The following is a 19,861-nucleotide window of genomic DNA, read 5'->3' on the forward strand; positions in this document are numbered from 1 at the left end:
TTGTAAACAAATCTGCAGGCATATTTGATGTACATAGATAATTAACACTTATAATGTTTTCATTAATTAATTCTCTACAATAATGATATCTGACATCAATATGCTTCGTTTTATTATGGAATACAGGGTTTAACAACAATTTCTGTGCGCTCATACTATCATTATATAAAATGATCTTATACATACTTTTAGTAAGTTCAAATTGTAAATTTCTCAAATAAACTGCCTCTTTGCAGGCTTCTGATATGGATACATATTCAGATTCGGTACTAGAAAGTGTAATACATTTTTGCTTACTACAACTCTACTAGATATAACAGACCCAGACAAAGTATAACAAATTCCTGAATATGATTTCCTATCATTAACATCACTGCACCAGTCTGCATCAACATAACCTTCAATGTTTGCATTTTTGCCCTTACTATATTTTAAACCTAAATCTTTTGTCCCTTTCAAATACCTTAAAATTCTTTTGGCATAAACCCATTGTTGTTCAGTATTACAATTATTGAATTGACTTAAATATGACACTGCATAAGCTATATCGGGTCGTGTGAGCACAACCAAATACATTAGGCTCCCGATAAGCTGCTGATAGGGATTTTGATTACTACAATCATTTTCCTTCTTACATTTTAAGTTGACCTCCATTGGAGTATTCACAGTGTTACAATCAACCATATTGAACTTAGTCAACAATCTATCAATATATTTTTCTTGACTTAAAGTCACAGTACAATTATTATTTTGTTTATCAAATACAACTGACATGCCAAGACATTCCTTTACAATTCCCAAGTCTTTTAATACAAAAATCTTATTCAACATATCCTTAAGATTACTAGTTTCATTTCTATCATTTGAGAATACAAAGAAATCATCGACATATAATGTCACGATGGTTTTACTGCTGCCAGCAAATTTTGTATATAAACATGACTCTATTTGGGACTTAATATAACCATTAGCTAATATGCAACCATCCACTTTCTTATGCCATGCACGAGATGCCTGTTTGAGACCATATATAGCTTTGGTCAATTTTAAAACTTTATTATTTGGACAGACATAACCTAAAGGCTTTTGCATATATATTGTCTCAGACAGATCTCCATTTAAGAAAGCAGTTTTCACATCAAGATGTGTTACTTCTAGGTTGAACTGCACTGATAATGCGAATAATAACCTAAGTGTTGTATGCCGTACTACTGGAGAAAATGTTTCACTATAGTCCACACCATATTTTTGACTACACCCTTTAGCCACAAGTCTGGCTCGATAGCGGACATTATTTTCACTATGACACTTTTTTTTTAGAACCCACTTGCACTTAACTATATTGCCACTTGCAGGAATATCAACAACTTCCCATGCTTTGTTGTCTTCAAAGCTTTTCAGCTCTTCTTTCACTGCCTGTTCCCATTGCTCCTTCTCTGGTCCCCTTAGTGCTTCTTCTAATGTCAGTTCATCACTAAAATATTCATTACACTGTTCTGTGCACATATATCCAAACCTTTCTGGTTTTTGTCTCACCCGTTGTGACTTTGATGTGGTTTCTGGTTGCTGTTCTTCCTCAGATGTCATGGACTCCTCCTCTGGTACATAGGTTTCATCCATGTCATTCGTTAAAATGAATGAATCCTCTCCATCATGGTCTGACACCTCTCCCACTGAAGATGTATGTGGACTATTTTCTGCTGGTTTGTCTTCTACCACTTCCATTTCAATCATATTTTCTTGATGAGATAACTTTTCATTTATGAAGACAACATCTCGACTGGTTATAATAGCCTTTGTTGAAGGATTGTATAACCTATACCCTTTGACATCCTCAGGGTAACCAACCAGTATGCATTGTTCTGATTTCTTGTCCCACTTACGTCTTCTCTCCTTGGGTATATGTCTCATGACAGTACTACCAAAAATCCTTAAATGACTGAGGTTGGGTTTGCCTCCTGTCCACAACTCGTACGGTGTACAGTGGTTCAATCCACCTTTTACAATTCTATTTTGTAAATAGACTGCTGTGTTAATGGCTTCAGCCCAAAATTCCTTGCCTAATCTTGCATCAAATAAAAGGCATCTTGCTTTCTCGATCAGAGTCCTATTCATACATTCACAAAGCCCGTTTTGCTCAGGAGTATAGGGATTGGTTCTTTGATGAATTATACCCAGTTTCTTCAAATAATTATCAAAATCTCTGTTACAGAACTCTGTGCCATTATCACTTTTTATTTTACAAGTATTTTTATTTTATTTGACGTTGAATTCTCAACTCTTACTTTATATTCTTTAAAATATTGTAAAGTCTCATTTTTACCTTTTAAAAAATAAACATATGTCATGCTGCTGTGATCATCAACAAAAATGAGAAAGTACCTTGATCCTCCTAGCGATACATTCTCCATTGGGCCACATATATCACTGTGTACTATTTCCAATAGCTTAGTACTCCTGTTCCCTTTATTATCGAAGGGCAACCGACTTTGCTTTCCTTCACAGCACACTATACAGTTGGACTTGTTGATGTCGGCCTTCTCAGTTAATTTGACCCCCTCCACAGCATCCTGCATTTTATTCATGTTATCACTGTTGACATGTCCCAATCTACGATGCCAAACTTCTGGAGACTCTGCTGTTGCTGCCACCAAACAAGATGAAGTATGTAGTTTATAAACTCCATTTATAAGTGATGCAGTCGCTACTAGAGTGTCCTGTTTATTAAATATCTCGCATCCATCGCTTGTAAAATACACCTTGTTACCCTGCCATATCAGTTGGCTTACTGACAATAAGTTGGTAGATAATTTGGGCACACACAACACTTTTTCAACAGTTATGTTAAAGTCACATCCTTCAGTTGATGTTGTTATGTTTACTTTTCCACAACACAACACTGGGATTTTATTCTGGTTAGCAACCATGATTTCCTTGGTGAACCCAGAATAACATTCGTCGACCATCCAATCTTTATTGCTTGTCAAATGCGAACTTGACCCAGAGTCGACATACCAGTCACTCTTGTCAAATATTCTGCTAAAAAACACGGCACTGAATGCATTACTTGTTTTTGACGATTTATTTTCAGAATTCTTATAAGATTTATCTTTATAAGTGCATTGATTACGGTAGTGGCCATGTTTTTTTTTTTTTTTTTTTTTTCCCTTTCTTGGCCTGCACGGTTTGTGCGTCAGCCATGCAAAAAAGTTAGGAAGTGTGTTATTAGATTTATTTTATTGGTTTGGAAATTGGATCGGAATTTTGAAAAGGATCAGATAAATTAGGTATATAATAAGTACATAAATGATTATAATTTTATATTGTTATGAAAAATGAAACTGGCTAAAATTCTATATACATCAATATTTATATTAGATAGAAGGATAGAGATTGAAGTAAGTGGCCATGTTGTTTACAATTATAACATTTGACGTGTTGTTTTTCTTTGACAGATGTCGACATTCGTTCATTCTCACCATTTTTTTTTTTTTTTTTTTTTAATAATTTTATGGCCTGGTAACGAGACCTTTAAGCCCATTCTCACCATCTTTCTTGTACATAGACTGTGTACTCTTTACACTCTTTGATTTTTGATTCTTGCGGAAACAAGCAAACGCATTGTTGGCATCACTGTCTTCCGGTTCAATGTCCATCAATTTCCCTTTAATGGCGTCGGTTGTGATTATCATGCCCGAATGCTCGATTGCCATTATCATGGGCATATATTTTTCAGATAATCCAGCCAACATGATAGATCCGATCCACTCATCACTTATGCCAAAACCCGTACCTTGTAATTTCTGACCAGCTTCAACAATTTGTGTTACATATGACGTCATCGAAGTGCAATTTTCTAATCGAATAGAAATTAAATTCCTCAGAAGACTTATTTTTCTTGTAAATCCCGAGTCATCGAATAACATCTTCAATTTATCCCACAATTCTTTCGATGTTGCTACATTCTTTATATGAACATAAAGAGCCGGGTCAATTGTTAGAATCAACTTCGCTTTTGTTCTCGCATCGTCTGCAGCTGCTGGAGCAACGTTGGGCTCAGGTTTGATACACCCAACCATTCCCTCTAAGACAAGGAAATTTTCTGCTGCGAAACACCATTCACTGTAATTTTCACGCCCTTGCAGTTTCGGCACACTAATGTGATAGTTCGAACTGGACGCCATTACTGATGCCTGACGCGACACAATAAATCTGCACAACTCAACACACTTAGTCCTATTCTGCCACGAATTATTATTATCGATAATGTCCTGATAATCAATAATTATACTGTCGCGAGAACTAAGTACTTTTTATGAGCCAGGAGCGGCCTGGGCCCATAACCTGTAATAAAACAACGTGACTGAGCGAGTACCGGAAAAGAACTGAACTTTATTTTCTAAATACAAAAGTAAAGAATCTCATAGACAACATTTGATGACACTCTGGTACAAGATGTCGCTAGTAGTAGGTACATCTATATTTTGCTATTTATAATATTTATCTTCAAATAAGTCATACAAATTCTTAATAGGCCGGCAACGCACTCGCGAACTTGACATTAAGATTGTCCACGGACAATCTGTTCGTTTACCACCTGTTCCAAGAAAAACAGTAATAAGTAATAATCTTTTTAATATTTCAGTTTACTATAAATTACAATTTTTAAGTTTAAAAATTCTTAAAAGGCCTGCAACACACTCGCGAACATTGCGAGTGTGCAGTAACGGCGGTATCAGTTAAGAACTGTTGTAATTCTTGTTAGGGCACGATAATTATACACACAGTATCCGTAATAAAGAAATATATTTACTGTTTAACTTGGAAGTGATATGTCTGCTTCCTACCACGATACACATTGGAATGAAACAGAAATGACCTGGAGCAGAGTGAGGTAAAGATAATTTGGCGCCTCGACAAGATGGCGGCTCGATCGCTCATTCAAATGACAGGAAAAAGTCAATTCAATGATTAATTTTTGCAATATTACTCAAATAAATCAACATGCCCCCTCAAAAATTAATTCTTGTACAAATCAAATGCCTAAACAGAACTATATAACTTCCAAGCGAGTCTGGGAAAATACAAAAATAATGATCCAACATTTGTTGCTCGGATAAGGGAAAACCCAGAAAAACCTTATCAGATCATTTCATCATCTTAAATTCGATACATTATATACATTACATATAATTATCAGAACACAATGAATATAACAGAATAATTAAATTAATAACAAATAATAGCCAACTCATTAAATATTATAATTGTAAACCCATGTTTCTCCTCATTTCATGAAACGTAACCGCTGGTAATGGTTTTGTTAACGCATCTGCAGGTTGTTGACCTGTGGGAATGTATTTTAGCTTTATTACATTTTTCTCTATTTGTTCCCTAGAAAAATGATATTTAATATCTATATGTTTTGTCCGCTTATGATTAGTCGGATTATTTGCTATGCTTATACAGCTGTTATTGTCTTCATATATTACAATAGGAGTGGATATATCAATATGAATACTCCTTACCAAAGATTTAAGCCATAAAGGCTTCATATAAGGCCATATACTCAGCCGCTGTGGAGGAGGCTGCTACTGACTATTGTTTCTTTGTTGTCCAGGTTATTGAACAATGTTCAAACAATTTAAATATATACCCGGTTGTACTCTTTCTATCATTTACATCATTACCTCCCCAATCGGAGTCCACATACCCAGTTAAGATGTTATTATATTCACACCTTTTATAACATAATTTAAAATCAGTTGTGCCTTTTAAATATCTAAGCACTTTTTTGAGGCATTGCCACAATTCTTTATTATTTTAATTTGTGTACCTACTTAATATATTAACGCTAGTGCTTAAGTCAGGTCGAGTACATAGCATTATATACATTAGACAACCAATTAAATTGCGACATGGAGCAGTGTAATTTTTTCTGAGTTTAGTGCTTCATAATTGAGTTTACTATCCATAGGAGTAGTTGCAGGTTTTTGTTGCAATCCTGCATGCAAAATTTATTTAAAACTGTTTTAATATAAGCACTTTGATCTAACATTATCATATCATCGCAACGAGTTATTTTAATTCCAAGAAATAATTTAATTTCATGTAAATCTGTCATTTTAAATTTACTCATTAAATATATTTTAAAACTGTTTATTGTATTTACATTAGCACTCACTATTACCAAATCATCAACATAAAGTACCACATATATATTTTTCTGTATATCTCCTTTATTTAGTATATAAATACATCTATCTACTGATGAATTCTGAAAACCCTCCCGCCTAAGAGACTGTTCAAAAATTTCAAACCAGTATCTAGCGGCTTGCTTTAGCCCATATAATGCTTTATTTAATTTACACACATAACCATTTTTGCAAGACTGGAACTTTTTTCTGGAACTTTCATATATATTTCTTCCTGTAGTACCCCATTTAGAAATGCAGTTTTTACGTCCATGTGATGTACAAGTAAATTATATTGATTAGCAAAAGCAATAATAAATCTAAAACTAGCTATTCTTGCAACAGGTGCAAAAGTCTCATTATAGTCTATGAGATATTCCTGGCTAAAAGCCCTAGCAACGAGTCGAGCTTTATAGCGTAAAGGCTTTCCGAATTCATCATTTTTTATATTAAACATCCATTTGCAATCTATAATATTTTTGTTATCTGGCCGTGGTACTAAAGTCCATGTTTTATTTAAAAATAGAGAATTTAATTGCACCTTCCCAATGAACTCTATCGTCTCGTGTTTTAATCTCTTGAAACGAATTTGGTATTTTACACAAAATTGAACTAGCACACATAAGGTTATCATCGATTTCTTTATAAGAAATAGGGGGACGACTTTAAGCCTATCACTCCTACGTGGTTCAATACAACTGGTTGTGTCCTCATTATTTACGACCACTGAAAGATCATCAGAATGTGCATTTGGTTGTTCAAATTCGACGATGTCATGGTTAGTTTTGCGAATTTTCTGAGGAACTTCATAATCATCAGATTTACAGGTATCTGATTTATATCTGTCAGTTTTTTGAGACTTTATTGACTTTGAAATGTTGTCAATGTTAACATTATCATGAGAATTTACTATATTCTCTTCAGGTCGCAACGCAGGCCTGGATTGAAGTAATTTGTCTCATCTACTATGACATCTCTGACAGTAATAAATTTTTCGCATTTAGGATTCCAAACTTTATAACCGTTTGGTTTGTATCCCACAAGAATACCTTTCCATGACTTAACATCGAATTTTGTCTTATATAACTTATCATGCACATAAACTGTTGAACCAAAAAAATTTAAATATTTTATTTGTGGTTTTTTGTTATGCCACATTTACGAATTCAATCATCATGTAAGTAATTTATATATTATTTAACATTGTACATTATAGTATGAAGTTGTAATAATTTTAAGCAGCATTATTTTCTTTAGGTGACGTAATTGGTGAATAATATTGTAATTGAAAAGGATATTTCTCTTTAAATGTACAAGCTGTGTGTGATGCAGAAATAAAATATATTAATGTTGTTCCCCATGGCCTGGTGCCGCTCATGATGCAACAACTTTTGTAAACTCAGTTCTACAAGTTAATTCAAATTTATTGATAAGAAGGTAGAACTTGATAAATGTGCCAACTAAATTAACAGGTATATTTGTTTATAGCTTAATATCGTACAGGTCTACTGAGAAATCACTGGATGGTTGTTAATAGTGCTTACTCAAATATACCTTATTCATTAACACCATTTCTCTGACTGACCAGAGATATGATGAAGTACACATTAAGAATAGGAATACTATAGAGAGGTAAATATATAGTATAATTTAGAGTATTAATAATTATACTATGTCAAAAAGTTGCAAGATATGTGACCCAAATGAAACATGATGTAAGGTTAAAATATTTGTCTTTTTCGGAAAATTTGGAGTATGGAAATGTCGCTTTAACATTGTATTTATTACTAGCTTAAGTTCAAGCTATTGTTATTGCCACAGCTGTTATGCAAAATATTTGTAAGGATTATAATTTGTAGATATACCGGCAGAAGTTTTAGTTCCAACACTTGATACAGTTTCAAGTCAAGAAGTTAATGAAGGAAATCAAGACGTAACTGAAAGAACAAGCTTTATTTATTATTTTGGAAAATTAATATATTCTTCTTAATTCTAGCAGAAACAAACATGTTGTATTTAAATGTCCTTTTGTACATATAAAATACTAGTACTTATTTTTCTTAGAAGAAAGTTAGTTAAAATTTTAATAAGTTATGTCGTTAATCTACCTATAAAATTAAATTATTATTTATCATAACCATGTAATGTAATGAAATATTAGGAAAAATAAATAAAACATAACATAATATAAAATTTATTTCATTATACTCTTATATATTACTAATATGTAATCCAATGTTATAAACAAATGTTATAAATGTAAACCAATGAAAATGTTAAAACCATCAACTTCAACTTCAACGAACATTAAAAAAACAGAACTGGTACAATTGGTTCAGGCTTTGTATAGTTATGCGCTTACCTACACATTCTGCGATTCATTTTTTATATTATAGATGACACTGATGACAAAGGCACTCTTCTCGGTTGCTGGAATGAGAGATAAGTTTCATTAGGTTAGAAAATTATGGTTCCCGAAACTAAGAGCCTTCTGAAAAGCGGTCACCACGTTCGAGTAGTCCACAGGAAAACAAATATGATGCCAAACTCATTGCCGTTAATAATTTTTCCTAACGTTTTAAATATGATAGCAAACGATGGAAAGCCATTAAATAAATTGACCAGGAAACCGTGTAAGCCTTCGCCCCATCGCCAAAGTTCTTTAGTAATTTTAGTAAGATGAGGAAATTGAATTGAATCACTATACATTTCTTAACAAAAGTCAACCGATTTAATTTAATTTATAGGTTGGTCTGACGCACGATACCATTGTAAGTCCGGTAAAACTATCGATGGTTAAAATATTTACTCTCTAGACCCTTCGTGTAAAACCAGCCATATTCTGCTGCTGGACAGGCAGAGGTAGGCACGTAAGCCATCTAATTGTGCGAGATTTTGAAAAATTTGTTTATTATTATCATATTAACAGATTTAAGTTCTACATTTTATTATATACCCAAGAATTTACAAGAATTTCATTACTCTTTTCAGTATTTACAATAAATCCTTTAGCTTCAAGAAGTGTTCTAGCGTCCTGAATATTTTGTAAACATTCAGTGTAGCTGGAGGACATAAACTTAATATTTCTTGTGTTAGCTTCTAATATTAATTTAATTATTCTAAATTCTAAACATTTTTATGAAACATATTCTTAAGAATCTTGCTACAAGTGCGCATGTGCAATAGTTACTCATTTGACTCGTTCGGTTGTTTACGAGTTGTTACGAATTGACTCGACCATTTTCCCGAAGTGGGATGGTCGAGTCGGAGGAGGGAGTTGTGATTATAAAAGAGGTTGTGACACATGCGCAGGGGCCACTTTCGCTTCCGACCGCCGACCCGTGCGGATGTCTGCTCCAGTGCTCTCTCCGTGTGAGTCATCAGTGCTGTAGTGCCATCTCGCTCGCTCCGTGTGAGTCATCGCCGCTTGCCAGTGCGCACGCGCTGTCCGACCGCTGCCTTGCTGCCTGCTGCCCTCTCATTGGTCAGTCCGATCGCTGCCTTGCTGCCTGCCGCCCTATCATTGGTCGCTTCGCTTCAATTTATGAACGCGGGTTTACCTGCGGCCCTCAGATAGCCACCTAACGGTGCCAAACGGTTATCTGTCGGTTAACGCCTTGTGCGGGAGTGTTTTTGTTGTAATTTATAGATTGTTCGAATTTGCTTTGTTCAGTCTCTGAATATAGTTTACTTTTAGGAACATCGCTGACCAAGAAAAAGGTATTTTATAACCTTTTATCCACGATAATAGAGTTGTATCACAAGTAATAAGTGAATAACATTCTTTGATAAACTACCAGTGAGCGCGAGGTGGCGCGCGCGGCGCTGGACGCGACTGCCTATAGTAGGCTGTGAGCAAGCTCCTTCATCCTGGATTCCCCTTTTGCCTATGATTAAATTCTTTTTGACCTTCTTTGTCCTTTTCTGATTTTGATGCGAGCTTGTAGTCAACTAATCGCTTACTGAATAGGTACTTGTATACCTATGTTCCTTGAAGTTGTTCTTTTAGATCTTTTAAGGCTATATAGAATAAAGTTGTGTCGTGTGACTGAGTCTTGGTATTGTGTGTCACATTGGAATCCGTATCCATAAGTAATTTTAATAGGTACATATTTCTTGTTTCCGCAGACAAGAACACTGTGAGTGGCCTCTGCTAAACAAGAAGTAGCTGTAGCATTTGGTTTCATTTGAAACCTGCGTCCTATATTAATCCTGTTTGAGATTGCGGTCTTTTCCTCTGGGTTCAAATTGGGTGCATTGATTAGAATACTTAGATAAAAGTTGTAAAGTGTAAGCTTACTGCAAGATCAAACTGTATGTCTTCACCTGGAGTATTAGACTTTGATGGATCTTCTCCCGATACCTGCAGCAGTTCATTGTCTCATCCAGCGACAAGTGGTCGTTAGGGCGGCGGCCGTGCGTTACCTGTTACGCGACGCTTTTGGTTATGTACGCCTTCGTTCGAGGATACATTACAACTGGATTTACACACGTGTAGTTACAATTTCAATCAAATGAAAACTGAGGGTAGTATTAAAGTCTCAAAGCTCAATGTATAATAAAACTTCACTTACAGGTAAGTCATATTGACGATTTTGTGTTGTACTTTGCCAAAACATGGTAGGGAAAATACTCAAAATGCGGTATACCATCAAAAGAAGATTCTTCCTTATCCTTGCATAGGTTCCCTCTTCCGTCCGAGAATGGGCCTCTGAAGTAAGTAGATCGGTTAATCTTTCCAATATGGACCGTCGATATTTGAGGTTTTAGAGGGGCGGGGAGGGGGTTGACGGCTACTTCGGAGCTTTTATATATACTCTAGGGGTAGGGCAGACAAGACCATGTGGATAGTGGGGTGCTCTGATTCGGTTTTGGGTACTTTTTTGATATTAAAAAAGTACAGGATAATACAGAATTAGATAATACAGAAAGTTACAAACAATGAAAAAAATATTTTCAGCTATAAATTTCATTTTAAAATCCACAACAGACCTTATGCAATCCAACTTTTTCAAAATTCCAGTAAGCAATTTTTTTTTTTTTTTACTAATGATTTATTATTTTATAACCTGACCTGAAATAACATAAATCAAAACTTACTTTAACTCATCCGAGTAAGGATTAAGCCTTCTGCCAGATGACCTAGTAAGTCTGGGCATCGCAGCAAATTCCTCGCCAGGACTAGTCAGCCCACTAGGACCAGCAACCGGTTCGTCAAGGATCGGCGCAGAAGAGGAGGCCGTGACAAGCGGCTAATTTGAGTCCAACACTTGCACTTCACTTAACTCTTCAAACAATGGGCTTCGGAGACGCCATGGTAGTCAAACGTTGTAAGTTTATAGGAGTACGTAAAACGATTTCTACTGCAAGGGTGACAAACGATGACTGGACGCCATTAAACAAAATGAATGGCTTAAAAACAAATTTAGTGATCACCAAAAAGTATCGATACCCGAGTAGTATCGATATTTTCAATAACTTTTGTACTATCTACAAAACAAATATGGGCATTTAAACCGATGATCCATATTAGAAAGTTTAATGTCGATACCAGAGTAGTATCGATACTTTGAAAATTTTCGGAACCCTACACTAAGTGATTGACGTTTGACATCAATTATTTGTCAAATATATTTTGTAATTGCGTGTTGTTACTTACCAATTTGTGTGAAAAGTTTTAATAAATGTATCTCATGAACCGTAAGTTTGCGCAACCTAAATCTTTGCAAAACTCTTTCTTTTAGTGAGTACTATCTACAAAAAAATGGTCATTTAAATCGACGGTCCATATTGGAAAGATTATCCAAAACAGCTTCACTATTAACTATGTCTAATGAAAACTTTATTTTTAGTGTTAAAGTTTGGGCTAAATTTTGTTTTCCTAATGGTGATGGGACATCCATTGAATCATTAAAAACAGTGAATGCCCAGCATAGGATACTATGTGAAAATCATTTGAATGAATCTTCATTTACCAGCAGCGATAGGAAAAGACTTAACAAGTTAGATTAAGAGTGAATAGAGGAGGATATAGACCAATTAAAAAACAAACATTGTAGTCCATATAGAGCAAGTTATGACATCCAAGTGAGTATTTACATTCATATTCTACCTAAGTCAAATAGACAAATTTTTATAGTCATGCTTTTTTACATAGAGGTAGGTAGGCAGTACATTTCTGACACACATCTAGGTGATATATGGATGATTAAAAGTTTTCTATTTTCTCCATCCACTTATTGGATTTGTTATCTTTTTCGAATTTTTTATTCAATTATTTTTGTATATTTTCCAGGAACCATCAACTAGCAAAGGTATTTTGTAGGACTTGGACGTGAAAAAGTTCAGTGAACTTACAGCTCAAAAGCAAACGCTGTCTAAGAGATGCAGAAAAAATCTATCTGAAATAGTGAGGCTCTGAAAAAAGTTTCAAGGTGATAAAAACTCCAAAAGATCTATATTAAGTGTACTAACATCAAACGAACCTAGCAATGAAATATTAAAAAGCACATTAAATAATTCATTTTCTTTACTATTACAAAGCCAACTGAAAAACTTTATAAGAAAATTAACTGGAATGAGATGGACACTGGATGATAAAGTGAACGTCTTGAGCATCTATAAGAAATCAAACTTTTGTTTTATATTATTGATTAGGTTATTTTGAAAGAAAATATTTTTTTAACTGGATTATTATACATAATTATAAGTTTATAATAATACAAATAGTTTTAATCCGGTATAAAAAATTGGTTTCTTTCAATGTGTAAAAGCTATGTTAACCAAAGACAATACTAGGTTATTTTGTCAGCTCTCTCAAGGCATTATTGAACAAAATTCCAATGGTATGTGGAATCAACAGCCCAGTAATACAGACAGTAAAAGAAATCACAAAAGACCAAGATGTCAATGATAATTTATGTAAAATGGCTTTTGATGAAATGTCAATAAGAAAAAATCTGACATATAACGTAAAACTCAATGCTAAGGCCGTACTACTGTGATAGCAAACCATAGTCGAACTTTCATGGTTATCGGTGTTCGAAAATGCTGGAAACAGCCAATAGCATTTTACTTCTCAGGAGATTGTGACACAGCAGACAAGTCAGCAGCTCTTGTCGAGGAGGTAACCACTTCTTTAGAATATTATACAAAATGTGGTTGAATATTAATTTTTACAAATTTACATTGGCTTGTTTGCTTGAGTGCATGTTTAAAGATTTAATTTTTTTTTAAACGGTATTTCCAATTTACACTAGATATACAAATAAACAGAAAACTAAACATAGGTTGGTATAATAATTTAATTAATTGAACAGCGGAAAGATATTAAAACTTTTTTATGACTTATTTATCCATTGAACCATGACCATCCATTGACTTATTTATCCGCTAGTGGCCTTTGGCAATTATTTCCCTGCATCAAGTAGTTGTTAGTATTGCCTTATTGCCTAATTAAAATAACTAATAATTGATGTACCTCTGCTGTACCATATTTATTTTCTTATTGCCGCTTGACCTGTGATTGGTTAAAATTGTTTTGAGAATAAGATCATAACCTTCCATTGCAGGTACAGTAAAGTGGAGCCACATAGAGGAGTTTTATAATAAAGATCGCGAGAATCCCAACCGTGTTTGCTCCAGCTTTAACCCAGCACCACTTACAACCAGTACAGAATGGCAAACAGAAAATCAAAGAGCGCCTAGCAGATCAAATTTTAAGCCATTCGGTTGCAGTTGGAATATTTGCCAAAGTAAGTTTCAAAATTTTATTGAAAAGTACTTCCGTCCGCGATGGCCTCCTAAACTACTTAACCGATTTTAAATTAAATTGGCACACCGTGAGCGGTCTGGTCCAACTTAAAGAGATAGGGTAGCTTAGATCTTTAATTATAGTCGCAATTTTATTTTATTGCAAATTATTTGTCTATAATTAATTGACAGTCACAATTATTCGACTGAATTGAGTAAGTGATCAATAGATGGCACTGCTATGGTAAACCGACAAACGTGTCATATAAGCTACAATTCAATATCATGATTACCACGTGTTATTGAGGCTAAAGTATGAACTTTTTTAATTTTTGGTGTTAGCCAACCACGTGTTACTTAGACCGAAGTGTAAATCAAATTCAAATCTAAAACCACATTCTATGGCAGCTAGTAATTATATAATTTATTTTACCTTCAGATGAATGATGACAAGACGCCCCTGGAACAACTGTCGCTGGACAAGCTTTTCGACTGAACGGAGATTCGACCGACAGGAAAGAGGTATAAACACTTATTGTAATAATACTTGACATCTGTAATTGTGGATGTGATCCAAACCCCACGTCGGTCCAATTAAAAACTAGCTTAGGCAATTAGTAGCAGCGTTTTTAATACGCTGAAATTATTATTCTTCGAAGACACTAAACCTAGCTGCGCAACTGAATATCCCTGTAACAGCCAGATGGAACCTCCAACCTCCCAGGGAATTTAAGTGGCATCGCCGACTCGGCTACGCCTACGTCTGGCTATGCTCTCGGGGTGTAACTCCCATGATTAAGTTAATCGTTATGAAACGAATAACTGTATGTTGAAGAGAGTGCCTGCGTCTGGCTATGCTCTCGGAGTGTAACTCCCATGATTTAGTTAATCGTTATGAAACGAATAACTGTATGTTGAAGAGAGTGCCTGCGTCTGGCTATGCTCTCGGGGTGTAACTCCCATGATTAAGTTAATCGTTATGAAACGAATAACTGTATGTTGAAGAGAGTGCCTGCGTCTGGCTATGCTCTCGGAGTGTAACTCCCATGATTTAGTTAATCGTTATGAAACGAATAACTGTATGTTGAAGAGAGTGCCTGCGTCTGGCTATGCTCTCGGAGTGTAACTGCCATGATTTAGTTAATCGTTATGAAACGAATAACTGTATGTAGAAGAGAGTGCCTGCGTCTGGCTATGCTCTCGGAGTGTAACTCCCATGATTTAGTTAATCGTTATGAAACGAATAACTGTATGTAGAAGAGAGTGCCTGCGTCTGGCTATGCTCTCGGGGTGTAACTCCCATGATTAAGTTAATCGTTATGAAACGAATAACTGTATGTTGAAGAGAGTGCCTGCGTCTGGCTATGCTCTCGGAGTGTAACTCCCATGATTTAGTTAATCGTTATGAAACGAATAACTGTATGTTGAAGAGAGTGCCTGCGTCTGGCTATGCTCTCGGGGTGTAACTCCCATGATTAAGTTAATCGTTATGAAACGAATAACTGTATGTTGAAGAGAGTGCCTGCGTCTGGCTATGCTCTCGGAGTGTAACTCCCATGATTTAGTTAATCGTTATGAAACGAATAACTGTATGTTGAAGAGAGTGCCTGCGTCTGGCTATGCTCTCGGAGTGTAACTCCCATGATTTAGTTAATCGTTATGAAACGAATAACTGTATGTAGAAGAGAGTGCCTGCGTCTGGCTATGCTCTCGGAGTGTAACTCCCATGATTTAGTTAATCGTTATGAAACGAATAACTGTATGTAGAAGAGAGTGCCTGCGTCTGGCTATGCTCTCGGAGTGTAACTCCCATGATTTAGTTAATCGTTATGAAACGAATAACTGTATGTAGAAGAGAGTGCCTGCGTCTGGCTATGCTCTCGGAGTGTAACTCCCATGATTTAGTTAATCGTTATGAAACGAATAACTGTATGTAGAAGAGAGTGCCTGCGTCTGGCTATGCTCTCGGAGTGTAACTCCCATGATTTAGTTAATCGTTATGAAACGAATAACTGTATGTTGAAGAGAGTGCCTGCGTCTGGCTTTGCTCTCGGAGTGTAACTCCCATGATTTAGTTAATCGTTATGAAACGAATAACTGTATGTAGAAGAGAGTGCCTGCGTCTGGCTATGCTCTCGGAGTGTAACTCCCATGATTTAGTTAATCGTTATGAAACGAATAACTGTATGTTGAAGAGAGTGCCTGCGTCTGGCTATGCTCTCGGAGTGTAACTCCCATGATTTAGTTAATCGTTATGAAACGAATAACTGTATGTTGAAGAGAGTGCCTGCGTCTGGCTATGCTCTCGGAGTGTAACTCCCATGATTTAGTTAATCGTTATGAAACGAATAACTGTATGTAGAAGAGAGTGCCTACGTCTGGCTATGTATGCTCTCGGAGTGTAACTACCATGATTTAGTTAATCGTTATGAAACGAATAACTGTATGTTGAAGAGTGCCTGCGTCTGGCTATGCTCTCGGAGTGTAACTCCCATGATTTAGTTAATCGTTATGAAACGAATAACTGTATGTTGAAGAGAGTGCCTGCGTCTGGCTATGCTCTCGGAGTGTAACTCCCATGATTTAGTTAATCGTTATGAAACGAATAACTGTATGTAGAAGAGAGTGCCTGCGTGTGGCTATGCTCTCGGAGTGTAACTCCCATGATTTAGTTAATCGTTATGAAACGAATAACTGTATGTTGAAGAGAGTGCCTGCGTCTGGCTATGCTCTCGGAGTGTAACTCCCATGATTTAGTTAATCGTTATGAAACGAATAACTGTATGTTGAAGAGAGTGCCTGCGTCTGGCTATGCTCTCGGAGTGTAACTCCCATGATTTAGTTAATCGTTATGAAACGAATAACTGTATGTTGACGAGAGTGCCTGCATCTGGCTATGCTCTCGGAGTGTAACTCCCATGATTTAGTTAATCGTTATGAAACGAATAACTGTATGTAGAAGAGAGTGCCTGCGTCTGGCTATGCTCTCGGAGTGTAACTCCCATGATTTAGTTAATCGTTATGAAACGAATAACTGTATGTTGAAGAGAGTGCCTGCGTCTGGCTATGCTCTCGGAGTGTAACTCCCATGATTTAGTTAATCGTTATGAAACGAATAACTGTATGTTGAAGAGAGTGCCTGCGTCTGGCTATGCTCTCGGAGTGTAACTCCCATGATTTAGTTAATCGTTATGAAACGAATAACTGTATGTTGAAGAGAGTGCCTGCGTCTGGCTATGCTCTCGGAGTGTAACTCCCATGATTTAGTTAATCGTTATGAAACGAATAACTGTATGTTGAAGAGAGTGCCTGCGTCTGGCTATGCTCTCGGAGTGTAACTCCCATGATTTAGTTAATCGTTATGAAACGAATAACTGTATGTTGAAGAGAGTGCCTGCGTCTGGCTATGCTCTCGGAGTGTAACTCCCATGATTTAGTTAATCGTTATGAAACGAATAACTGTATGTTGAAGAGAGTGCCTGCGTCTGGCTATGCTCTCGGAGTGTAACTCCCATGATTTAGTTAATCGTTATGAAACGAATAACTGTATGTTGAAGAGAGTGCCTGCGTCTGGCTATGCTCTCGGAGTGTAACTCCCATGATTTAGTTAATCGTTATGAAACGAATAACTGTATGTTGAAGAGAGTGCCTGCGTCTGGCTATGCTCTCGGAGTGTAACTACCATGATTTAGTTAATCGTTATGAAACGAATAACTGTATGTTGAAGAGAGTGCCTGCGTCTGGCTATGCTCTCGGAGTGTAACTCCCATGATTTAGTTAATCGTTATGAAACGAATAACTGTATGTTGAAGAGAGTGCCTGCGTCTGGCTATGCTCTCGGAGTGTAACTCCCATGATTTAGTTAATCGTTATGAAACGAATAACTGTATGTTGAAGAGAGTGCCTGCGTCTGGCTATGCTCTCGGAGTGTAACTCCCATGATTTAGTTAATCGTTATGAAACGAATAACTGTATGTTGAAGAGAGTGCCTGCGTCTGGCTATGCTCTCGGAGTGTAACTCCCATGATTTAGTTAATCGTTATGAAACGAATAACTGTATGTTGAAGAGAGTGCCTGCGTCTGGCTATGCTCTCGGGGTGTAACTCCCATGATTAAGTTAATCGTTATGAAACGAATAACTGTATGTTGAAGAGAGTGCCTGCGTCTGGCTATGCTCTCGGAGTGTAACTCCCATGATTTAGTTAATCGTTATGAAACGAATAACTGTATGTTGAAGAGAGTGCCTGCGTCTGGCTATGCTCTCGGAGTGTAACTCCCATGATTTAGTTAATCGTTATGAAACGAATAACTGTATGTAGAAGAGAGTGCCTGCGTCTGGCTATGCTCTCGGAGTGTAACTCCCATGATTTAGTTAATCGTTATGAAACGAATAACTGTATGTAGAAGAGAGTGCCTGCGTCTGGCTATGCTCTCGGGGTGTAACTCCCATGATTAAGTTAATCGTTATGAAACGAATAACTGTATGTTGAAGAGAGTGCCTGCGTCTGGCTATGCTCTCGGAGTGTAACTCCCATGATTTAGTTAATCGTTATGAAACGAATAACTGTATGTTGAAGAGAGTGCCTGCGTCTGGCTATGCTCTCGGGGTGTAACTCCCATGATTAAGTTAATCGTTATGAAACGAATAACTGTATGTTGAAGAGAGTGCCTGCGTCTGGCTATGCTCTCGGAGTGTAACTCCCATGATTTAGTTAATCGTTATGAAACGAATAACTGTATGTTGAAGAGAGTGCCTGCGTCTGGCTATGCTCTCGGAGTGTAACTCCCATGATTTAGTTAATCGTTATGAAACGAATAACTGTATGTAGAAGAGAGTGCCTGCGTCTGGCTATGCTCTCGGAGTGTAACTCCCATGATTTAGTTAATCGTTATGAAACGAATAACTGTATGTAGAAGAGAGTGCCTGCGTCTGGCTATGCTCTCGGAGTGTAACTCCCATGATTTAGTTAATCGTTATGAAACGAATAACTGTATGTAGAAGAGAGTGCCTGCGTCTGGCTATGCTCTCGGAGTGTAACTCCCATGATTTAGTTAATCGTTATGAAACGAATAACTGTATGTAGAAGAGAGTGCCTGCGTCTGGCTATGCTCTCGGAGTGTAACTCCCATGATTTAGTTAATCGTTATGAAACGAATAACTGTATGTTGAAGAGAGTGCCTGCGTCTGGCTTTGCTCTCGGAGTGTAACTCCCATGATTTAGTTAATCGTTATGAAACGAATAACTGTATGTAGAAGAGAGTGCCTGCGTCTGGCTATGCTCTCGGAGTGTAACTCCCATGATTTAGTTAATCGTTATGAAACGAATAACTGTATGTTGAAGAGAGTGCCTGCGTCTGGCTATGCTCTCGGAGTGTAACTCCCATGATTTAGTTAATCGTTATGAAACGAATAACTGTATGTTGAAGAGAGTGCCTGCGTCTGGCTATGCTCTCGGAGTGTAACTCCCATGATTTAGTTAATCGTTATGAAACGAATAACTGTATGTAGAAGAGAGTGCCTACGTCTGGCTATGTATGCTCTCGGAGTGTAACTACCATGATTTAGTTAATCGTTATGAAACGAATAACTGTATGTTGAAGAGTGCCTGCGTCTGGCTATGCTCTCGGAGTGTAACTCCCATGATTTAGTTAATCGTTATGAAACGAATAACTGTATGTTGAAGAGAGTGCCTGCGTCTGGCTATGCTCTCGGAGTGTAACTCCCATGATTTAGTTAATCGTTATGAAACGAATAACTGTATGTAGAAGAGAGTGCCTGCGTGTGGCTATGCTCTCGGAGTGTAACTCCCATGATTTAGTTAATCGTTATGAAACGAATAACTGTATGTTGAAGAGAGTGCCTGCGTCTGGCTATGCTCTCGGAGTGTAACTCCCATGATTTAGTTAATCGTTAT

General features: G+C 36.6%; 3 long non-coding RNA genes across 8 annotated transcripts; 2 read left to right on the plus strand and 1 right to left on the minus strand.

Moving 5' to 3' along the window:
- The first annotated feature begins 6,666 nt into the window (after window positions 1-6,666).
- LOC123719491 lies at window positions 6,667-8,113 on the plus strand. Its single transcript, XR_006755556.1, has 3 exons — window positions 6,667-7,222; window positions 7,683-7,826; window positions 8,054-8,113. It is a non-coding gene; the product is annotated as an uncharacterized LOC123719491 (long non-coding RNA).
- A 406-nt stretch (window positions 8,114-8,519) lies between these two features.
- LOC123719490 lies at window positions 8,520-11,780 on the minus strand. 3 transcript variants are annotated; one of them, XR_006755553.1, is made up of 4 exons: window positions 11,295-11,780; window positions 10,769-10,905; window positions 10,495-10,619; window positions 8,520-8,624 (listed from the first exon to the last, which is right to left on the minus strand). It is a non-coding gene; the product is annotated as an uncharacterized LOC123719490 (long non-coding RNA). The 3 variants fall into 3 exon arrangements; XR_006755554.1 differs by having other exon boundaries at window positions 10,521-10,619; window positions 11,295-11,779; XR_006755555.1 differs by lacking the exon at window positions 10,495-10,619 and having other exon boundaries at window positions 11,295-11,778.
- A 30-nt stretch (window positions 11,781-11,810) lies between these two features.
- Window positions 11,811-14,467, plus strand: LOC123719489. Of its 4 annotated transcripts, none has more exons than XR_006755552.1 (6): window positions 11,811-11,894; window positions 12,047-12,281; window positions 12,490-12,628; window positions 12,993-13,320; window positions 13,766-13,948; window positions 14,386-14,467. It is a non-coding gene; the product is annotated as an uncharacterized LOC123719489 (long non-coding RNA). The 4 variants fall into 4 exon arrangements; XR_006755551.1 differs by having other exon boundaries at window positions 13,006-13,320; XR_006755549.1 differs by having other exon boundaries at window positions 12,490-13,320.
- The last annotated feature ends 5,394 nt before the right edge of the window (window positions 14,468-19,861 follow it).

Source organism: Pieris brassicae, unplaced genomic scaffold, assembly GCF_905147105.1.
Source record: "Pieris brassicae unplaced genomic scaffold, ilPieBrab1.1, whole genome shotgun sequence".
Classification (NCBI taxonomy): domain Eukaryota; kingdom Metazoa; phylum Arthropoda; class Insecta; order Lepidoptera; family Pieridae; genus Pieris; species Pieris brassicae.